The following is a 6,142-nucleotide window of genomic DNA, read 5'->3' as shown; positions in this document are numbered from 1 at the left end:
CGTTTTTGGTCTCCACAAGCCTCCAGTTTCTAGTTTAAAGAGCTAAAAAGAAATTTACAAACTCTAAGATTCTGAATCAAGTAGGATGAACGATTGCGACAAGTTATACAACGCACGTCAAACAGCTCTCGTGTCCAAAATTCTATTGGCATCTTCTTACTTTTCAGGCGATGCGTGCTGTCGAGCTTGATAATTGAAAGTGATTAAATATTCTATTCGTCGTCTCAAAAAATCGGAGACACCAATGAGGAGTCCTTTGCCTTGACCAACTATCATTCCAGATAGGCACGACCCGTAAATTCCATTTTATGTGCCAAAAAATCTTTGCAATTCATTTGAAGTGAATTCTCCCTCCCCTGTCGATCTCAAAGACTTTTAGGTAATAATCACTTTCTTTTTCGACAAGAGCTTTAAATCTCTTGAACATGCCAAATACTTCTGATTTCTCCTTAACAAAATAAACCCAAGCTTTTCCGACTGAAATCATCAATAAATAATAAGAAATAATTATTCTTACCAAAAGAGTTTGGTTTAATTGGTCCACAAAGATCAGTGTGAACTAACTCTAGCGGTCTCCTTGCTCTTGAAGAAGATTCTTGTGGAAAACTCTTCCTTGATTGTTTGCCATAATGACAACCTTCACAAGATTGATCTGGATGTTTGACATATGCCAGTCTTTTCACCATGTTCTTCCATGCTAATAGTCTCAAGCCATCAAAGTTCAAATGCCCAAGCCTCACGTGCCAAATCCAAAATGGATCTTTCAAACATGACTTCAAACATTTAGCAATATCAGTTTGAATGTTTAATAAAAACATTCTATTCTTTGTCATTTGCACTTTAGCAATCATATTATCACGCTTATCCCTTATCGAAAGATTATAATTTTTCATAAAAAATATTATAGCCTTTCTCTAAGAGTTGTCACAAACTCAAAATATTGTTCTTCACATAATAAACATTAGAGATAAACTCATGTTTCCCATTCTTCAAGTTGATCAAAATCTTCCATTTTCCTTTGACAGGAATTTTTGTGGCATCACCAAATATGATATTACTACCAACAGATTCATCAAGTTCAACAAACATTGACTTACATCCACACACGTGATTGCTTGCACCGCTATCAAGATACCATGCATTATTTTCACATGTTTATTTACCTTTGCATACTAGAAACAAAGATGACTCACCGCTTTCTTCATCTTTCTCAGTATAATTTGCATTTTCTTCTACTTTATTCCTGCGTTCCAAGGAATAATGGCCAAATTTATGACAGTTATAACATTCAACCTGTCTTTTATCATATCTTTTTTCATTATTTGATCTTTCTTCATTTGACCTCGAATAATTTTGTCTTCCACGACCTCTTAATGAATTAGAGTTTGAATTACTCTCATCAAATTTTCTTTGACCATAACTTTCTCGACCTTGACCTCGACCTCTGAAATCACCACGTCCACAGTTGTTACCACGTCTTCGACCTCGATTGCCTTTTTCTTGGTTATCTTTTTTATCTCTCAACTGCAACTTTGACTGGAAAAGTTGCTCAGTTGTTTGTTTGTTGAGAAGCTTCTCTTTATGGGCTGGTAAGGAACCCATAAGTTGATTAATGAACATTGTACTCAAATCCTTTGATTCTTCAATAGCTACAACGATGAGATTGAATTTTTCATCAAATGAGCGAAGTATCTTTTCTACCACTTGCTCATCATCTATTGTCACACCACTAGCAATCTTGAAGTATAATTTGAAATCGATTCAGATTCCTTCATATGTAGTGATTCATAATCACCTCTCAGTTTTTTTAGGCAAACCTTCTGATAGACCCCCCATATTTAAAAGGTATGAAAGAAAGGGCAAAAGGAAGAATAGAGAGAGGGGCTCAAATGTAAATGGGGAAAAGAATCAAATTAGTTAGAGGGGACCACAAATCTATAACAAATCGGTTAGTAGTGGGAAAGTTTGTTAGTAGGGAGGGGGAAAAACAAATTAGTATAAAAGATAGGAGTAAAGAGGAGGAGAGACATCTTTTGATCTTGTAAAAGCTTAAGGCTGTATTGAGGGGGAGGACTCGACCTTCCTTGGCTATTTTGGGGCAAAACAGTGGATAAGTAATTGAGGTTCTATCACCTTCTTGACTCGATCTACTCATTTGTATGTATTCTCCAAAATTTGTCATGCCTGATGGGCAGTAGTTGCTCTAGAAATCTTCTCAAAATTTGGATCATTGATGGCTTGATGAATGACATGAGAGTCTTTTGGTCTTTCTTTCTTGTATTTTGCAAAGCTTCTCGTTGAGCTTGATTTAAAGTCGCATCACTTTCTGGTTCTTCATAACCATTATCGACAATGTCTCATACATCTTGTGAACCAAGTAGAGCTTTCATACGAATACACCAACTGCTATAATTTTCTTTCATAAGTCGAGGCACTTGGAAGGGAACCAAATTGTTATTTGCCCTTTGCAAAACAATTATTGTTTTTCAAATTCAAGCTTTCATAAGTCGAGGCACTTTGTTGGAAGCGTGTGATGGACACTCACAAATAAATAACCAACAAACGATTATTTGAGAGGAAACAAAAACACTTTTAATTGAAAGACTCTTCAAACTTGGTTCACACTTTTGATTGAACTCTCTTTGTGTGTTATTCTCTACACACTTGGATATATCAACAATGTCAATGTCAATTCTATTTATAGAATTGTCATGGATAAATTTAAATACATAACTCACACTCTAATTAAATATACATGGATTAATTAAAATTCCACACTTAATTTATGTGAAACTCTACTAAATTAACACTTACATTGACATATTTAATTAATTCTCATCTTTTAATTTTTTCAACTATCATAAATTAATTCATCTATAATCTCTCATGAATTAATATGCTTAATTAACCCACATCCTTAAATTCATCTGTAACTTATCTAGTTAAATAAAACATGTTTAACTTTCAACCTGAAATTAATGAAATTTGGGATTAGGAAACTGGAATTTCTGTAATCTTTGTTTAGATTATACAACATAATATACTATAGAAACTTGGGTTTGTGTAACTTGTGGTTCTTGAGTTTATGATTTGTTAAATTTAGTATGAATATAAAATATGATTTTCATAATTTGGAATATGTAGCCAATATGGTTAATATATTCAGATTCTAATCTAAGTAAACCCATACACCGAACACGAGTTCAACTTTTTTAACTTAGGTTACACAAACCTAACCTTTGATCCGAACACCCCAGAAGTTTTACTTGAAAACAGGATGGTTCCGGTGTGGGATTGGTTGGAATTGCCTTGCTCTCGTCAAAGCATCAAAGGTATGTTATCGGAAAATTTGGATTGATTAGTACAATATCTCATATAGTTCCGAGTATGTGTGTATTACATGTTAATGTGAGCATAATTTAAAGCTATATATGACAGACAATGACCAAAATGACTATTCATTTAACGTTCATGGGTTAAATTACGCATTTGAAAGTTTAAATATCAAAATGAAACAAATTTAAGAATTCAAAGTCTACATGTTGAAAATTCCATATTAAAATGGAACAAACTTGAAAGTTCAGAAACAAAATGATATTCATATTGTTTCACAATCCATTGAAGAAGTGGAGAGCAAAGTTATACTCTGTTTAAAACACTTATAATTTTGATATATTTATACCCATATGTGCTGTGTTTGCAATCAAGAATCAGGAGCCATAAAATGAATTGAGACCATGAATTATTTGATTTCATGTCTAAACATAATTCCATTGTTCATAGCCACCTCACAGTCACTGAATCAACCCATGGTCAGATCTTAGTTTCAAATCACAAATGAATGCTTACATTTAGAAACATATAAATCAGATATCAATTGTGTATTGAATGTAAGACAACTAGAACTCGAGCTTGAGAAGGAAAGGCATTTTGTTTGAGAAAGGTGGATCAGAATATTTCCCAGTGAGTATTTGTGATGACACATACTGATTTGCAGCTTCAGTGTAATGCATTCCATCCCAGTTGATGTACTTCGAGCTATCATTGCGTCCTTTCGCCGTGATCAATGTTCCGTTCAAAGTCTTCGTTTGTCCACAGAGGATTTGACTGTTGTAGTTATGAGGTGGTCCTCCATAGCCACAGCAAGCCATTATAGGTTGTTCAAACCCTGCCATACATAAAATGCAGCAAGTCATTAGATTTGACAGAATTGACAAAAAATGAGGCTAAATCTACACAAAAGAACAGCAAGATGGCTGACCCAGCCGTGTATAGTTGGTGATAAGATTCGATTTTATCGAGTAGGTATCGATGAATGTAACATTGCCATCAGTATATTGGCTCTGCAGTTTTTTACAGAGAGCATGAAGATGTAGATTGAAGAGCTTGGCTGCTTGGTTGTGTGAACTGACGCATCCAAATTCATCAAGCTCTGATGGGTCAGTTCCAAATTCAGCAACTTGTGTATCCAAAAATTCCTAGCCCCTTGGTCATACAATTTCTGAAAAATAGGCAAAGGGAATTGTTATGGAATCGATAAACAAAGAAAACAGAAAATATAAACAATAAAGAATCGAAACACAAGTTTATGTGGTTCATTAACATGGTGTTAGCTATGTCCACACACAGAAGAACAATTTATTATTAAAGAGAAAATATTAGATTACAGATTCAAAAGTCATATGCTTGGTTATTCGAAGTGTTAGACAATAGATTTAGAGTATTCCAACAGGAATAATAATCATGTAATGACCATAAATGTAACATTTTACTGCTATAAAGTCTTATCATATGACATAGAAATGAACTTGAACTCTCTCCTTGTTCTATTTTCCCACATTTTACTTGGGACAATACTTAAGCTTCAGTCTAATAGGTCGGATTTTTTATTATATATGTTATATATATGTTAGTGTCTGACCCTGCTTATGTTCTCGACTAATATAATGGAACAACCACAAACTTTTAGCTAACCTGAGGCAGGTTAAGAATTGGTGGCTTAATATTTCTACCAAGGACGATTATTTATAACTAAAACCAACATCAAGAACCAAGTAGAAGATAACCTCCAAAACACTCAAAACCAAGCTATAAAAGTGTCCAAATTCATACGGATACCTAAATCCAACACAAAATCAAGTAGGTAAGAACACATGTAAACTAAATTACCATTGGCAAAGATAACTTAGAGAAAACCCATCGAGTCTAACCTGAACTCCACTCTCAAACTCATCTAAAATGGTAGGTATTGAGGCGATAATTTGGTCAAGTGTTTTGGAGTAAAATGCAACAGCAAGGTCATTCTCACCCTGTCTCTTATACACATCTAGATGTGTATAAGAGACAGTGTATGTTCTCTCCCGGATTTCAATCTTCATGTTCAACAAGATTACCAAAATACCTTTTCCTTCTCGAAGCTCAAGAACTCTAGCTTTGAAATGAAGAAACTGAGTCACCTGAACCCCAATCGAAAAAGGGCTAACAGAGGTAGCAGTTGCTGGAAGAACAGTCGAGCCTGCTGCTGATAGTTGCATCCTTTTCGAAAATTTGGCACGCCAAGGGAATCAAGATACAGATTCAAATAAGGCATATCCATGGCATCCACTGCAGGAAACAAGATCGCAAAGAACATTGGATGGTTCATACGATTACAAAAAGAGCACAAGAATCTGTATTGAAAAAGAGAGAAAACAGGGGAAAACTTGAAAGGGACAGAAAAGTATGATAAAAAAAATTTGTGTGAAAGAACAATTTTTAAAAACTAAATTGTTACAAAAACAGAGTCTAAATATTTGTAAATAATTACTAAACGACATCTAAGTTCTTGAGATCTAAGTTTGATATCTATTTGATTCTTAAGTTTAAAAAATGACACCTTAATCCCAACATGTCAACAACCCTAAAGTGCAACTCAATGAGCTTACAATGCAGCCAAAGCTTCCAATAACATAGATACAGAAAACAAAAGCAACTTTTGGAGATTGTCCGTCACTTTTCAACCTTTATATGACCAATTAGACGTTAAACTCAGACCTTAGGAATTAAAAATGTATTTATTCCACTTTTAATTTTCCAACAATTTTGATTTTTTATAGGGGAACAATTTAGATTATAAATTTGGGAAATTTGCACGGATGGTCCC

At 34.2% G+C, this 6,142-nt stretch overlaps 1 pseudogene; it reads right to left on the bottom strand.

Annotated features, from left to right (window-relative positions):
- Positions 1 to 322: 322 nt before the first annotated feature.
- On the bottom strand, positions 323 to 5,534 carry LOC120068929 (annotated as a pseudogene).
- Positions 5,535 to 6,142: the final 608 nt, after the last annotated feature.

This window comes from Benincasa hispida, unplaced genomic scaffold (assembly GCF_009727055.1).
Source record: "Benincasa hispida cultivar B227 unplaced genomic scaffold, ASM972705v1 Contig1509, whole genome shotgun sequence".
NCBI classification, from domain to species: Eukaryota; Viridiplantae; Streptophyta; class Magnoliopsida; order Cucurbitales; family Cucurbitaceae; genus Benincasa; species Benincasa hispida.
This window is presented reverse-complemented; position numbering and strand designations above follow the sequence as displayed.